Here is a 13,781-nt window from a genome sequence, read left to right as displayed (position 1 = left end):
TAGTCAAAATTATAGCAACAGAAAGTAGAATGGTGGCTCCCATGAGCTAGGGGAGAGAGGGAAATTGTTCTTTAATGGGTATAGAATTTCAGTTTTGCAAGATGAAAATAGTTCTGAGGATTAGTTGCACATAATGTGAATTTACTGATCCATACACTTAAAAAATGGTTAAAATGGGGGGCGCCTGGGTGGCTCAGTTGGTTAAGCGACTGCCTTCGGCTCAGGTCGTGTTCCTGGAGTCCCAGGATCGAGTCCCACATCGAGCTCCCCGCTCGGCGGGAGTCTGCTTCTCCCTCTGACCCTCCCCCCTCTCGTGTGCTCTCTCTGTCTCTCATTCTCTCTCTCAAATAAATAAAATCTTTAAAAAAAAATGGTTAAAATGGTAAACTTTGTTAGGTTTAATACTTTAAAGAAAAAACAATTATTAAATATAGCAATATATATTGTATTCTATAATATTTATAATATATTAAGGGGCAACTGGGTGGCTCAATCAGTTAAGTGTCTGCCTTTGGCTCAGGTCATGATCCCAGGGTCCTGGGATGGAGCTAAGCGTCAGGCTCCCTGCTCAGTGGAGAGCCTGCTTCTCTCTCTCTCTCCCTCTGCTGCTCCCGCTGCTTGTGCTCACTCTCTGTCTGTCAAATAAATAAAACCTTTAAAAATATATTTATAATATATGGGCGCCTGGGTGGCTCAGTTGGTTAAGCGACTGCCTTCGGCTCAGGTCATGATCCTGGAGTCCCGGGATCGAGTCCCGCATCGGGCTCCCTGCTCAGCAGGGAGTCTGCTTCTCCCTCTGACCCTCCTCCCTCATGCTCTCTGTCTCTCATTCTCTCTCTTGCAAATAAATAAAATCTTAAATAAAAATAAAAATATATTTACAATATATTAAGGTATTAAATATTTATATTATATAATTATATTATTGTTATATGTTAATGTTTAAATATGTTATAATAATTATATGCAATATATCATATATATGTGAATTATACTTATAAAATTATATATTATATTATAAAAGTAAATAAATGAATAATATTGTTAAATAACATTTTATTATAATTAAACAATAATATTAAATATTAACAAATAAAATAACTTTCAAAAAACTATGAAAACCGTTCCACTTACTTACATTTCATTTTGAACCCCTTGAAGTACAGATACAATTATTATCTACTTTTTACCAATAAGGAAATTCAGACACATAGCTGGAACATATTTTTTAAAAGAATCCCACTGAGGAGGAGGGGGGGAATAAATACATACACACATACATACATACGTAGATACATACATAAGAATCCCACCGTACCTTAAACCATGTCTTTGTAAAAGAGTTGACAAACCACCAGCCAATGATGCCATTAGGATATTGTGGCTCACCTTTTTTCCCTCTTGCTATTGCCTCAGGTCCTATCCATCCGAGAGCCTTCAGCAGTCTCAGAACTGGGAAGAGTTCTGCCTAAATGTAAGTACTGCGATTCCATGATTACTATGAGATAAACTAATATATATGTTACATAACAGGTAAGATATAAGTTTATATATAAGATAAACTAATATACACATATATATGTACATATGTTAAACACATATATATTCACAGTCTTCTGCTGAATATTTAAAAATATTGTTAAGCAATATAAAAAAGTGGCTAGGGTCTTCAAAAACTGCTTAGTGAAGTTTTGCTGCCCTCTGCTGGAAGGTTCGTGTATATGCCCCCCGATCTGTTTTTGGCAACAAGAGGATTATAAAGCGTCAAGTATTGTGTTCACAGTGATAGATTCTGTTCTTAGAGCCTAGAGCTTCAAGAAAGTGTCTTAGACATTCTGCAAGTGTGTGCTTCAAATTTTATTTTCTAAACACTGGAACTATTTTTACAATAAACGCAGTACGGTGTATTTAAATGTTACATAATCTGATTTTGACACCCCAGATACGACCTGAATCTAGTCTTAGAATGGAAAATGAAAACCTTAAGCCATTCAGTCTTCTCACTATCTGCTCTTAAACTTTTGTGCTGTATCACTCCATTTCAAACCCTGTGGTCCTCTGTTATGCAGTTCCAATAGGGAAATACCTTCTAATGTTTCATAGGGGGTGTAACTAGCTTGAAATTTGTAAACTATTATAGGGTCTTCTGCGTCTGAATTGTGAATTGTTAGGGTTTTCATCCTTTATACAGCCTACTTAAAAACACCTGGCAACATCACTTTATGGTTTACTACTTGGTCCTTTTGGTGAATTCTAGGTTACTATCATATTTTTTTTTTAAAAGGAATATGGTGGCAAGGAGAACAGCAACAGCTTCCTTCGTAACTATTATTGATTTCTTCCATCTCTTTACTTCTTCCCTTTGAAATTCTCTCACACTGTGACACAACCTTGGTTTATATCTAGTCTGATAGCCACCAGGTTGGTGAGGGTCTAAGCCTTCTCTCACCTAGATTTGATTTGATTTTATTTATTTATTTATTTAAAGATTTTATTTATTTATTTGACAGAGAGAGTCACAGCGAGAGAGGGAACACAAGCAGGAGGAGTGGCAGAGGGAGAAGCAGGCTCCCCGCCGATCAGGGAGCCCGACGCGGGGCTCGACCCCAGGACCCTGGGATCATGACCTGAGCCGAAGGCAGACGCTTAACGACTGAGCCACCCAGGCGCCCCTCTCACCTAGATTTTAACAACAGTATCCTAACTGGTCTTCTTGTCTTGATGTTCTCTCTCTAAAATCCACCTTCTCTAACAGGAACCAGAATGATCTGCTGAAAACGCACATCTGATTGGGCCAGTCTCTACCTAAGTCTTTAAGTTCTTATCTCTTGCCTTCAGGATATGTGACTTTCTGTGATTCAGCTCAGCCCGCTTCTTGACTTCCTGTCTCACCCGGTATTCCAACACAAGAGCCAACTGTGCTTCCCGGCTGCATAAACCTTTTTGCTTCTCACATTAGTATCTTTGGCCCTTTCTCCCTCACTGTCCTCTCTACCGGGCTTCCTGTCATGCTCTCTGCCACTTCACTTCCTCTTCATCTCTGGCTTTTGCTAACTCAGCGAGTTTGTACTGGATGGTCTCCTTTGCTTGATTGCTTTATTAATTATGAGCAGCAACTATGCCTTATGTTAATCCTCTGCATCAGATACAGTTCCTGGCAAACACATACTGTTCAATAACTAATTTCTAAATAATTAAATGGGTTTAGTAAATGAGTACCAGTAACATGAGTGTGGTAAGCTCCAAATTATCAGTGTACCACTGTGAGGGTATAAAGGATTCTCCTGTCTTACAAATTTCCTAGGTTATTGTAGACTGGTGTGTTTGGAGGTTGCTTGAGGCATTAAAATGTGCTTGTATGATAAAACTTGCAATTTGACTCCACCTCAGACATAGGGATGTAGAATATTGCTATGGAGAATTTATGAAGCTTAAATATCTGGGATACATTCTCTGGTGTGCATTCTGCAAAAATGTAAGATCTGTCAAATATACTTTTTGTAGAGATGGTAACTTCATACTTACAGAGTGCAATAAATATTTGGAAAAATTTGATAATATTAAATGTCTTACATTACTTATTATATTTATAGGAAACAGAAACTCAACTAAGGGACATAGGACCTATGATAGATTGATTAGGAGAAGTGATGAATTTGTTAGCATTTAAAGAAACAGCAGGACAGGGCGCCTGGGTGGCTCAGTTGGTTAAGCGACTGCCTTCGGCTCAGGTCATGATCCTGGAGTCCCGGGATCAAGTCCCGCATCGGGCTCCCTGCTCGGCAGGGAGTCTGCTTCTCCCTCTGACCCTCCTCCCTCTCATGCTCTCTGTCTCTCATTCTCTCTCTCGCAAATAAAAAAAAAAAAAGAAACAGCAGGACATAATGGTGAATGTAACTAATCAACATCTCCAGTAGGGATGTGGATAAACATCTTGTAAAGGAATTATGGAGTTATATTATTTTAATGCTATTTTTATTCAAAAAATATATATGAATAGTATTTTATATTTACTATATATTTTGAGCTTTTGCGAAGTAAAGCAAAATGAATTTTGAAACATTATTACCATATGCTGTCCCCAGAGAAACACATTTAGAGTCTCAGGAGAATGGACTGATCACCAAATGGCACAAACCACAAGTAGGATTCCTCTAGATAAGTAACTGAACACCACATTTTCTTCAATTAGATAAATGTCTGGTGTTATGTTTCTGTAATTTATGTAAATTGCAACTATAGACCTACCAATTACCCTATTTAAACTTGGCTGGTTCCCCAAAGACTTCTTAGAAGAAAACTTATAATAATTAGTTGCCTATCTTTTCAGAGCCACTGGGGGGTACTAAAACTCTAGGTCATATTTTTTGTAAAGTTCTATTTTTGCAAATCTCTTCTAGCCAGGAATTTTTTACATTAAATGGAAGAATAATTGGGATAAACATGTTTTTGTATGTGTGTTTGGGGATATTATGGAAAAGGACGTTTGAATTAAGGTATTTAAAGCCAAACAATAATCTAACTTTTATGTTAAATAGGTGAAATGGATTTTTGGGGGGAAAATTATTTGGAATATTTTATATTGATAATTCATAAGGACTTCTGTTTAATGTTTTTTTAATAGAGGTTAGTATTAATTAACTTTCATAAAAGATTTTAAAATGTAAAAATCAAGAAAAGACCCAGCCAGCACTTTTGCTACTTATATATGCACATATTATAATGACTGGATATAGATGTGAATAGGGTATAGATGTTAATTATTGCTGCCTTCATTGACCCAGACTATATCTCAGCTGTTATATCTGCATTATGCTGCTGCTGTATTTGTAGAATCTAGTGTTTGTTCTTTTTCTTTGAAGAGAAAACATAGAAAATTATTTATTCAGTTATCTTTACATAGTCAACCCGGATGTAAGCAGTGGTTGGAGGTCAAAATAACTTCCTACATCATATGCCTGAAAAACTATTTCCCCCAAATTTTAGTGGACCACTTTGTCAATTTCCTTTAAAAAAAAAAACAGTTTTGATATCATTCACATACCACTGAATTATTAAAGCATGCAATTCACAGTCTTTAGTATAATCACCACATTTAATTTTAGAACATTTTTGTCATCCTAAGAAGAAACCCTACCCTTTAGCTTTCACTCCTAAATCCACCCATGCCCCCAGCTCCAGGTAACCACAAATGTACTTTCTGTCTCTATAGATTTCCCTATACTGGCCATTTCATATAAATGGAATCATACAAATGCAGCCTTTTGTGATTGAATTCTCTCATTTAGCATAGTTTTCAAGGTTCATCTATGTTGCATGTACCAGTTCTTCATTCCTTTGTATTCCGTTGTATAGAGAATACCACCTTTTTTTTTAAAGATTTTATTTATTAATTTGAGAGAGAGAATGAGATAGAGAGCATGAGAGGGAGGAGGGTCAGAGGGAGAAGCAGACTCGCTGCCGAGCAGGGAGCCCGATGCGGGACTCGATCCTGGGACTCCAGGATCATGACCTGAGCCGAAGGCAGTCGCTTAACCAACTGAGCCACCCAGGCGCCCAAGAGAATACCACATTTTGTTCAACCATTCATCAGTTGATAGACATTTGCTAATAATGTTCATTTATTTATTTATTTATTTGAGATAGAGTGTGTGTGCAAGCACACACATGCAGGGGAGGGGCAAAGGGGGAGGGAAAGAAACTGAAGCAGACTCTGTGCTGAGCATGGGGCCCACGTGGGGCTCAATCTCACGACCTGGAGATCATGACCTGAGCTGAAACCAAGAGTTGGAGGCTCAACCAACTGAGCCACCCAGGCACCCCAATAATGTTCTTTTAAAATCAGTATTTACTATGTAGCAAAAAGTCCTGTCAAATACATCTTTTATTACTAGGCTTTTATGGATTGGGGAGAAAATGTCCAAAGTTAAAGTCAGTCTGAATATGCTTCTGTATTGTATGAAGCACCAAATAATAGAGCAATAACCTGAGTCATGTGATGTAAAAGGGAAGGCTCTTGATTCAGTTTCTGGTCAGTTAAGGAAACTGGATGAGTGATTTGCTTTTGTCTAAAAACCATCTACAAATCTGTAGGTCCCATTAGAAACATAAAAATGCGGGGCACCTGGGTGGCACAGTTGGTTAAGACATCTGACTCTTGGTTTCAGTTCAGGTTGTCATCTCAGGGTTGTGAGATCGAGCCCCGTGTGGGGCTCAGGCTCAGTGTAGCGATCACTTGAAGTTCTCTCTTCCTCTCCCTTTGCCCCTCCTGCTCATGCGCTCTCTCTCTCTCTCTCTCAAATAAATAAATAAATCTTAAAAAAAGAAAAAAGAAAGAAGTAAAAATGAAAGAAGCTTGTGTTTGTAAGGGATTTGGTGGAGTTTCCTACTGCCCTAGAAGAATAGAGAGACAAACGATAGAAGAGAAAGGCCACACTGGAGAGGGACTGAAAGTGCTGTACCTCCATCATTTCTCAAGAGCCTTGATTAACAAACTACAGATCCCAGACGCCGACCAGCAAGTTGCTTTTATGAGGTTGCAAAAGCCTGAAATTGGAGTTAGGAGATGCAAATTTGGGTCCTGCTCCATCCGTTCTTGGTGGTGTTTCCTTCCGCAAGACTCGTAAGCCACCATTTCCTCCAACGCCCAAAATGGCAGTGTTTCTCTGACAACTTCTCTGAAGATGAAATGAGGTAATGGGAAGCACCAGATGCTAAACCCAGGGTCAGGATGGATCTGCTTTGTCTTCAGCCATACACCCAGAAGCCCAGCCTGGGGGCCTGGTAGCAGAGAGGATTCCAAAAAGTATATGTTGAGAGAATGAATGAAGCATTTGGTAAATTGTAAGGAGTTATTCAAATGTTCTTTCTGTGTTATTACACCTTTTCTTCCAATTTATTCAGTCTTCCACCTTGAGTGGTAAGATGGGTTGTGTTCTGAAAACATGAATTCCTACATGATGTTCTTTTACCTTCCTTTATTCTAAAAAACATAAAAACAAAGATTTTTAACTTGAATTTTTTTCACACATTTCACCACTGCTTGCACTTTTGCAGTATACCACTTCCTCTTAAACCTTTTTTTTTCTCTCTTTGCGTGACTTGTTTCCCCGGCACCCTCCTCCTTCTTAGAGAAGTCTGCAATGCAAAGTTAGTATAAATCTGAGTCTTCAGGTGGAAGTGGCAGTGATATGATTTTTTTTAAGATTTTATTTATTTGAGAGAGAGAGAGCACAAGCAGGGGGATGGGCAGATGGAGAAGCAGACCCCCCGCTGAGCAAGGAGCCCGATATGGGACTCGATCCCAGGACCCTGGGATCATGATCTGAGCTGAAGGCAGACGCTCAACCAACTGAGCCACCCAGGCGTCCCATATATAAGTGATTTTATAACGAGGTCTGTACAGGTCCACCAGCTGCTATGACACAACAGTCACTTCTCACTTTAAATCCTTTTGATTTCAACAAGTACTGGATTTAGCAGATGAAGTTCATCTTTCTTCTCAAATACAATACAAGGCACTGTGAATTTGTATAGATCATTTAAAGGGCATTTGCTAGACATGCCCTAATTTATATTTTCAGTAAATTCAGATTCTCATACAATGAATCCAGGTGGCATGAAGCAGGTTATACCAGCAAACACTTAGGGGGTAAATCCAAATTGGGTTATGTGAGATATTAGCGATTTTCTAGCCAGAAAATGTCAGATGCCACCCTCTTTGTCCTCAGCAGTCAAAACATACCTAGTAAACACCTACTATGTATCAGGCACTGCCAGGCCCTGGGAATACTATGGTAAGCAAACCCAGATATTGCCCCTCAGCTCGTGGAGTGGACCATAGGGTCCACTGGGAGAGACGGATTGGATTAAATAATACCACAAATGTGGGAGTAATTACAGATTGACGGAAGTGGGAAGTAAATTGGGTGCAAGAAACAAGTTTCTATGAAAGCACCAAACAGGGGAACCCAATCTAGATGATCGAGGAAGCTCACACAAGAAGGGAAGCTTGAGCCAAAGGAAGTGCAGAGCTAATGGGGAAGAGGGTGGCACACTGCACTGTGGAAACAGCATGTGCTGCAGTTGATCATGTGGCCAGGGGAGCTTGGCAGGTGTGCCAGACTGAGGAAGCACTGAGGAGGGGCTTAGGGAAGAGGAGCACAGATGGAAGGGTCAGAATCAGCAAGGCTCTATGGGCCACGTGAAGAATTCTTATCTTTATCCCTTGAATAATGAGAACCCTCAGAAGAGTTTTTTTTGTTTGTTTAATTGAAGAATAACATCATAGGGTAAAATGTACAACTGTAAAATGTACAGTTTGATAATATTTACATATGTATACACTGTGTAACAACCACCCAGATCAAGATACAGAACATTTCCATCATTCCAGGAAGTTCCTCATGTCCCCTTTGAGTCAACACCTTCTCCCAGCCACGCACAAGGAAACCACTATTCTCTTATCACCATAGATTTTTCTTGCCTGTTCTTGAACTTCATATAAATGGAATCATACCATAACATACTCTTTTTGTATCTGGACTCACTTCATTTAACATTGTGCTTGTGAGATTCATCCACAGTATTAAATTTAACAGAAGTCTTAGAAGGGTTTGACTCAGAAATGAAACAAAAACAGTAACAGCTCTTGACTCCTGGGTTTAGTTGATATTTGTGGTTACCAGAGTCAGCTGTGTAGTTGAAGCAATACTTGCATACTTGCTCAGCCCTAATTATATTATCTTCAACTGAGGCTTCTCTTCATTGCTTGCAAGTTTTTCCTTCCAGACATTAACCATGAATGAATTTCAAACACGTTTGTTGTACAACTACAGGGTCTTTCTTATACTTACTTGGGTTACACTCAAGAAAAATATCTGCTCAGTGAGTAACAGGGTAAGTACTTCGGGGAAAGAAGACTCCATCGAAGTAGAATTGTGTTTTTATCTGAAGTGTAATGGAAGGAATGACAGTTTCATGTTTTTTGATGAATCTGACTAGGCAATGGAGTTGTAGCCTTGTAATACTGTCTTTATACATGAAAATGAATGGATTGGACTAATTAATCTCTAAGATCCTTAAAGTTCTATGAATTGGATCTGCTGGTTTTGTTGATTGGCTCTCATTATCCTTCCATACTGCTGCTTTTCAATGGAAATGTAAAAAAAAAAAAAAAAAAAGCCTCTTAGCTGTGTAACCTTGAAGGGTGAGCATGAGTAACATCTATTACCTGAAAAAGACACATGAAATTGCTTTGCAAATGTTAAGGTATGTTGTTACTACCAACCTTTTTAGTGATTTTGTTCACTTCAGAAGTACTACTATTAATGCTTCTGTTTTACTATGTGTGAATCCTGTAACTGACTATTTACTTACCTAATAGCTTTGATCATCACGTGGAAGTTTATAATTCCTCCAGATTGAAATATAGGGACCCTTCTAAAATCTCTGTATTGGCTTTCTGGATGATTATTAAGATAATAGTTTTACTCTTGCATGAGCTACTGAGTAATGACAATGACAGCTTCCAAGCATGCTTTTCTATATCTTCTTTCCCTTTCTTTTTAAAAAGTGATTTTGAGTAAGGGATGCATTTTTTTTTTAAGGGATGTATTCATATGCTTTAAAGGATAAGGGCACCTGGGTGGCGCAATCCGTTGAGTGTCCAACTCTTGGTTTTGGCTCAGGTTATGATCTCAGGGTTGTGAGATTGAGCCCATCAGGCTCCACTATCGGCGCAGAGTCTGCTTAAGACTCTTTCCCCCTCTCCCCCTGCCCCTCCCCACTCTCAAATAAATAAATAAAATCTGTAAAAAAAAAAAAAAGGATATAGAGTGAAGTCCCTCCCATCTCTGCTTTCAGATCCTGTTCCCTTCCCACAGGAAACCAATGTTGCTAGTTACTCATGTAGCTTTCCACAAAAGTTTTATGCAAATAGGTTCATATACTTAACTATATTTCCCTTTTTCTGGTGCAAATGCTAACATTCTATCCATCCCTGTTCTGTACCTTGCTTTTTTTTTTTTAAAGCACATAATGAGCTACTTCATCCGAAAAATGGGCATCATTTGAGTACCCACCTCATAGAGTTGTGAAAATTAAATAAGCTTGACATACGCAAAGCACTTAGAAAGTACCAAGTATATTGTAGCCTCTGTATTTGTTTCCTTTTGCTGCATAACAAATTACCACAAACTTAGTGGCATAAAACAATATCCATGTATTATCTTACAGTTTCTGTAGGTCAGAGTCTGGGCATAGCTTAGCTGGTTTCTGTGCCTGGGTCTCACAAGGCTGAAATGATGATGTCAGTTGGACTTCATTCTCACCTGGACACTCACTAGGAAAGAATTTGCTTTTAAGTGCTTTCAAGTTGTTGGCAGCTGTAGAATTCATGGCAGTTTGCTTTATCAAAGCCAGCGGTGGGGGAGGGAGAGAGAGAGAGAGTTTCTGCTGCTTAGAGTCTCTCTCCTCAGGGAACGAGTAGGTCCTCTATTCATTTTTTTCATTGAGATATAATTCATATATCACAAAATCTATCCTTTTTTAAAAAAAAATTTAAAGTAAGCTCTATGCCCAACATGGGGCTTGAACCCATAACCCTGAGATCAAGAGTTGCATATTCCATGGAATGAGCCAGCCATGCACCCCAAAATCCATCCTTTTAAAGTGCATAATTCAGTGGTTGTTAGTATATGCACAAAGTTGTGCAACTATCAACATGTCTAATTTCAGAATATTTTCATCACCCTGAAAAGAAATCCCATGCTCATTAGCAGTCTATCCTCACTCCCTGAATAGCCCCCCCCCAGCTTTTAGTAACCAGCAATCTGCTGTTTCTATGGATTTGCCTATTCTGAATATTCATATGAATAGATATATAATACAGTATGTGACCTTTTGTGTCTGGCTTCTTTCACTTAGTACAATGTTTTCAAGGTGCATCCATGTTGTAGCATGTACCAGGGCTTCATTCCTTGTTATGGCTGCATAGTATTCCATTGTATGGGTATATGCCATTTGGTGGATATTTAGGTTGTGTCCAATCCTTTGCTATTACAAACACTTGATATCCCATTATAAACAACAGTAGATATGTTTAAATAAACATCTTGAATGTGAATGAGTGTATCTGTACCATAAATTTCTAGAAGTAAAATTGCTAGATCAAAGGTTTATCCATCAGTAATACGGATAGTTCTTGTTGTTATACCATTTACAATCTGTCCTTTTTTAAAAGATTTTATTTATTTGACAGAGAGAGAGAGAGAGCACGAGCAAGGGGGAGGAGCAAGGCGAGAGGGAGAAGCAGGCTCCTCAATGAGCAGGGAGCCTGATGCGGACTCGATCCCAGGACCCCAGGATCATGACCTGAGCAGAAGGCAGATGCTTAACCAGCTGAGCCACCCAGGAACTCTATACCACTTATAATCTGTCTTTTAAAGTACTGTTTGAGGAAGGGAGGTGAAATTGTATAGTGGGAAACGCACTGAATTCTGGACTTTCTTTTACCACTATCAAGAGAAATTATGATATAGTGGTTATTAAGAGCATGGGCTCTGGAGGCAGACTGCCTGGGTTAGAATCTTAGTTCTGCCACTTATGATCTAAATGACCTTAAGAAAGTTAGATAACCACTCAGCTTCAGTTTATCTTAAGATAGGGATGACATTAGTACGTTTTGTGGGGATTAATGCAATAATACACGTAAAACTTTTATACCAGTGCCTGGCACATAGCAAGTGCTCAATAAATGTTAACTCTTACTGGTGGCAATGTGATCTTGGGCCACTGTCTTTCTTTCTTTCTTTTTTTTTTAAAGATTTTATTTATTTATTTGACAGAGAGAGACACAGCGAGAGAGGGAACACAAGCAGGGGGAGTGGGAGAGGGAGAAGCAGGCTCCCCGCGGAGCAGGGAGCCCGACGCAGGGCTCGATCCCAGGACCCTGGGATCATGACCTGAGCTGAAGGCAGTCACTTAACCAACTGAGCCACCCAGGCGCCCTCCAAGTTTTGTTTTTTTTTTTTAAGATTTTAGTTATTTATTCATGAGAGACAGAGAGAGAGAGAGGCAGAGGGAGAAGCAGGCGCCCAAGGAGCAGGGAGCCCGATGCAGGACTCGATCCCAGGACTCTGGGATCATTACCTGAGACACTTAACCATCTGAGCCACCCAGGTGCCCTGTTTCCAAGTTTTAAAAGGTGATTATAGTCCCTGAATATTTAATTATATACTGTCTCATATTGTTCTCTAATGTTCTTTGTGTTATTGTTTTGTTCATTACTGTGGGTAGGGGACAACATAGGTTTTATACTTTTAACCGTTGGTAGTCCTTACTTCAGAACCATGTACATCTGTTGTGGCTCCCCTCCTTGCATTCTCCCACCTCTGCCAAATACATATACTTGACATCTATATACATGCATATATAAATACACATATGGATAACCTGTCTTATTGTTAGTTTTCCTGAGATAGGTAGGATTTAGCAGATTTATGCCCCCTCTATCCCTTTCTTGTAGCTGATTCTTTGTCTCTACTTAGCCATCACCATAGATCCTAATTTTACATATATTCCCCACTGATCTGTAAACATGAAGGAGGTAACCATACCCATTTGCTTCAGTTACATCCTCAGCACATAGCAGTGCTTAGCTCCCAATAAGCAATTAAAAAATATTTTTAATATTGAATATTAGTAATGCGATCCAGCTAAACCTAAAACTTTTTCTATCTATAATAATTGAATAGTTAAAATTATGTTAGAGCTTCCCAATTTTTTGTACCTTATAAGGTATAATGATAAATTCATTAAAAAAATTTTTTTTAAATAAATGATTTGGAATGGAAAAAATTTTTGTCCTCACAAAATTTAAGATTCAATCTCTGTAGAAATGGTTTCTCTGGCCTAAGTTTTAGGTACTCTACCAACAACCTGTATATTTGCTTTATTCATAGCCTAAGGGTTTCTACTTTTCAGGTAAAGTTGGCTTTTGCTGAGCAAATGACAAAAGCCTGTTAGTTGAGTAATGGCACCAGTGTGCAATTAGTTCCTATTTATCTTTTAATCTGATAAAAATGAGCTTGTATGGATGCCTTTAATGAACCAACAAAAAAGAGTTACCATCTGGAGACCTCAACATCTGAGTTTCTTCTGATCTTCTGCAGCCTCTTTTATATTAAGTAAAGTCTCTTTCTCCAAATTAAAAAGGTTACTTTTAACTTAAAATAATGTAGTATTTTGGGGCGCCTGGGTGGCTCAGTTGTTAAGCGTCTGCCTTCGGCTCAGGTCATGATCCCAGGGTCCTGGGATCGAGTCCCACACTGGGCTCCCTGCTCCACGGGAAGCCTGCTTCTCCCTCTCCCACTCCCCCTGCTTGTGTTCCCTCTCTCGCTGTGTCTCTGTCAAATAAATAAATAAAATCTTTTAAAAAATAATAATAATGTATTTTGTCTCAACATAGCCCCTAGTGTTTTCATCAGTATTTAAAAAGGTTTTTACATTAACTATTTAATAAAAAATATATATTTTTATTTATTAGTGATTTTATTTATTATTTATTAGTGATTGTTTGAAACTCCCTTTCCTGTGATTTACTGAGCTGATGCAAATAGATTGGCCAAGCTTGATTAGGTTTTCCATATTAGCTGGGATGTTATTTAATACAGGACATAGGAATCCAACTTTCCTCTTGCCCTTGGGGAATGCTCTTTAAGTAGTACCCACGTGGCATAAGGCCTAGGGTTTTGTTATAATTATATAGATTTGGTCAGTCA

Source organism: Leptonychotes weddellii, chromosome 1 (genome assembly GCF_054177405.1).
Source record: "Leptonychotes weddellii isolate Sample4059 chromosome 1, ASM5417740v2, whole genome shotgun sequence".
Lineage (NCBI taxonomy): Eukaryota > Metazoa > Chordata > Mammalia > Carnivora > Phocidae > Leptonychotes > Leptonychotes weddellii.
The sequence above is the reverse complement of the archived record's forward strand: the minus strand, read 5'-3'. Positions refer to the sequence as shown.